The 4,102-nt window shown below is 46.6% G+C and overlaps 1 pseudogene; it reads left to right on the top strand.

Annotated features, from left to right (window-relative positions):
- The first annotated feature begins 2,799 nt into the window (after window positions 1-2,799).
- On the top strand, window positions 2,800-3,522 carry LOC105994513 (annotated as a pseudogene).
- The last annotated feature ends 580 nt before the right edge of the window (window positions 3,523-4,102 follow it).

Genomic DNA, 4,102 nt, shown 5'->3' with positions numbered 1-4,102 from the left:
ACCCAGGCCCAGAGTTCAGGCCCCACAACCGGGCCCCCCAAAAAAACAAAACAGAAGAAAAAGCCGGGCAACTCAGGAGGCTGAGATCTGAGGATCACGGTTCAAAGCTAGCCCAGCCTGTGGCTCAAATGACAAAGCTCTAGCCTTGAGCTGAAAAGCTGAGAGATAGCGCCCAGGCCCAGAGTTCAAGCCCCACAACCAATCAAAAAAAAAAAAAAAAGAGGGCTGGGAATGTGGCTTAGTGGTAAAGTGCTTTCCTAGCATGCATGAAGCCTGGGTTCGATTCCTCAGTACCACATAAACAGAAAAGCCTGGAAGTGGCATTGTGGCTCAAGTGCCAGCCTTGAGCAGAAGCAGCTCAGGGACAGTGCCCAGGCTCTGAGTTCAACTCCCAGTACACTTAAAATTTGGCCTGGCAAGCCGGGCGCCAGTGGCTCATACCTGTAATCCTAGCTACTCAGGAGGCTGAGATCTGAGGATTGCAGTTCAAAGCCAGCTGGGGCATGAAAGTCCATGAGATATTGTTTTTTGTTTTGTTTTCTTTTGCCAGTTCTGGGGCTTGCACTCATGATCTGGATGCTGTCCCTGGGCTTCTTTTTTTTTTGGGGGGGGGTCGGGTCATGGGGCCTGAACTCTGGGCCTGGGCGCTGTCCCTCAGCTCTTCAGCTCAATGCTAGCCATGAGACTCTTATCTCCACGTAACCATCAGAAAACTGGTAGTGGAGCTGTGGTAGAACACTAACTAACTAGCCTTGAGCAAAAAACTCTAGGATAGAACCCAGGTGCTGAGTTCAAGCCTTAGGATTGACCAGATTAAAAAAAAAAACAAAAACAACTTTTTCTGGCCTCGGTGGTAGCATAGTCCTATAATCCCAGCACTCAGGAAACTGGCGGGAGGACAGAAAATTTGAGGCCATTCTGGACCATGTATCAATGCCCTATTTAAAAACAAGTAAAAGTAAACATCTCAATGATTTCTATTCCTTTGCAGTGTTGGAGATCTAACCCAGGGCCCTGCACATTCTAGATAAGCTTTCTACTACTAGCTATATCCCCTTTCTCCTCAGTGATTTCTAACCTCTGTTATACAAGGATTAGATATCAGAGAATGTGCTAGGCAAAACAGATCAAGTCTCACCAAGAGTAAGATGGATTACTTTTCTTGTGCTGAGACATTCTACAGCTGAATAGATTTTATTTTACTACTGCTTGTGGCCACCTTGTTTGAACAGGAAGGGTATGGCACCCTGTGCCAAGATTTAACAAGTGTCTACCATCATATCTATAACCATGAATAAGTTATTTAGATGTTGATCCAGATGTGGTGGGACACTTGTAATCTCAGCAGTTGAAAAGCAAAAAAAGCATTTCAAGTTGGAGTCTAACCTGATAGCTGTACGTGTGTATCGATCGATCGATTGATAGATAGATGTGTGCTGTGACACCTTTTTTTTTTTTTGTCGTTGGCTTGTATTTTTTTTTTTTTGTGGCAGTCCTGGTGCTTGAACTCGGGCCTGATCACTGTCCCAAAACTTTTCCTGTTTTTTATTTTTCCTTCAAGGCTGCTGCTCTTCCACGTGAACTACAGCTCCACTTCTGACATTTTAGTGATTAATTGGAGGTAAGAGCCTCATGGACTTTCCTGTCTGAGCTGCTTTGAATCGTGATTCTGAGGTCTTAACCTCCTGAGTAGCTAGCATGAGCCACAGGTACCCCAATGTCTGGAGTTTATCTTTTTTTTTGTCTGTCATGGGCCTTGAATTCTGGGCCTGGGCGCTGCTCTTCAGCTCAAGACTAGCACCCTACCACTTAAGCCACAGCGCCACTTCCAGTTTTCTGATGGTTCATTGAAGATAAGAGTCTCACAGACTTTTCTGCCCTGGCTGGCTTACAACCCTTATCCTCAGATCTCAGCCTCCTGAGTAGCTAGGATTACAGGTGTGAGCTACCGGCACCCAGCTTTCTTGAGTATATCTTTAAGCCAACACATTTTACTGAGTATTATCCAAAAGTTCAATTGGATATGAACTGGAAGCCTGGCTCAAGGGGTAGAGTACTTGTCTAGCAAGTATAAAGCCCTGAGTTCAAACTCCAGTATGGCCCACCTCAAAATTAAACTAAGCAAGGTGCTGGTGGCTCATACCTGTAATTAGCTACTCAGGAGGCTGAGATCTGAGGATAGCAGTTCAAAGGCAGCCCAGGCAGGAAAGAAGTCCATGAAACTCCAGTTAACAAGTGATAGAATGGTAGCCTTGAGCAAGAGTTCAGAGACAGTGCTGAGACCCTGAGTTCAAGCCCCACAACAACAAGTTAAACTAGTTATCATAGCACAAGTCTGTAATCCTAGTAGTGTGTGTGTGTGTATATGTGTGTGTGAGTGTGTGACAAGGAGCCACTTGTTTGTGATAGGGGCAGAGGAAGTAAGATCCAAAATTCAAGGCCATGGACTAGGAATGTGGTGTAGTGATAGAGTGCTTGCCAAGCATGCATGAAGCAGGTTTGATTCCTCAGTACCACATACACAGAAAAAGCTGTTAGTGGCGCTGTGGCTCAAGTGGTAGAGTGCTAGCCTGGAGCAAAGAAGCTCAGGGACAGTGTCCAGGTCCTGAATAGCAAAAAAAAAAAAAGGATCAGGTTCTTGTGTGCCGTGGTGCTGGGGGTTTGAGGACTGAGCAGAGCTGGTTGAGCCTTCAAAGTCCTAAAAGGCCCGGCCACAGGTTCGGGGTTTATTGATTGAATTTAGCTGGCACAGGAGCCTCTGCAGAGAGAGAGAGAGTGAGCAACGAGCAAGCGTGGAAGATGGAGATGGACAAGCAGATTCATTTAGAGCTTGTCTTGGACAGCTGCCAGGTGAACGAAGGCAAAACCCAGGGCCTCATAGACGAGTTCAAAGAACTAGGATTCTTGAGTGCTATCAACATAGGCCTCACCTCTGGTACAAACTTAACCAAGGTTAAACAAACTTAAGCTTGAACTAAGCAATAACAGAATCACAGGGGGCCTGAAAGTATTGGCAGAAAAGTGTCCAAACCTTACGCATCTAAATTTAAGTGGCAGAAAAATTAAAGACCTCCGCAGGATGGAGACACTGAAGAAGTTAGGGAACCTTAAAAGCTTAGACCTTTTCAACTGCGAGGTGACCAACCTGAAGGACTACAGAGAAAGCATGTTTGAGCTCCTCCTGCCGCTCATGTACCTGGACGGCTACGATGGGGATGACAAGGAGGCCCCCGACTCCAAGGGCTACTTGGAGGGCCTGGACGAGGAGGAGGAGGAGGATGAGGAGGAGGAGGAGGAAGGGGAACAGGAGGACGTGAGTGGAGAGAAGGAGGAGGATAAAGAAGGCTATAATGATGGGAAGGTCGATGATGAGGAAGATCTCGGTGAAGAAGAAAAGGGTGAGAAGCAGAAACAAGAGCCTGAGGAAGAGGGTGAGGAAGACAACTAAGTGGAATAACCTATTTTGAAAAATTCCTCTTGTGATTTGACTGTTGTTACTCATGTCCCCTCCCCCACTCCAGATCCTGCCTCCTCCCCCACCCCCACAAACACTTTTTTCTGATTGTAACATTGTCGTGGGCATGAGAGGGAAAAAGCGTGCTGGGGGCTGGGGAGTGTTGGAAGGGGGTGGAATAAAATACTATTTTTACTGCCATTCTTAAAAAAAAATTCAAGGCCAGACTGGGCTATGTAGCAAGACGTGGTCTCAAGAAATTAAATAAGCCAGGCACCGGTGGCTCACACCTGAAATCCTAGCTACTCAGGAGGCTGAGATCTGAGGATTGCGGTTTAAAGCCAACCTCTGTGAGACTCTTATCTCTATTTAACTACCAGAAAACAGGAGTGGCGCTGTGGCTCAAGCGGTAGAGCACTCACCTGAGCTGAAGAGCACAGGGACAGTGTGTAAGCCCAGAGTTCAAGCCCCACAACTGACAGAAAGAAAGAAGGGCTGGGAATGTGGCTTAGTGGTAGAATGTTTGCCTAGCATGGATGAAGCCCTGGGTTCAGTTCCTCAGTATCACATAAGCAGAAAAAGCCTGGAGTGACCCTGTAGCTTAAGTTCCCAGGTCCTGAGTCCCAGGACTGACGGGAAAAAAAAAAA

Source organism: Dipodomys ordii, unplaced genomic scaffold (assembly GCF_000151885.1).
Source record: "Dipodomys ordii isolate 6190 unplaced genomic scaffold, Dord_2.0 Scaffold107, whole genome shotgun sequence".
Lineage (NCBI taxonomy): Eukaryota > Metazoa > Chordata > Mammalia > Rodentia > Heteromyidae > Dipodomys > Dipodomys ordii.
The sequence above is the reverse complement of the archived record's forward strand: the minus strand, read 5'-3'. Positions and strand labels throughout refer to the sequence as shown.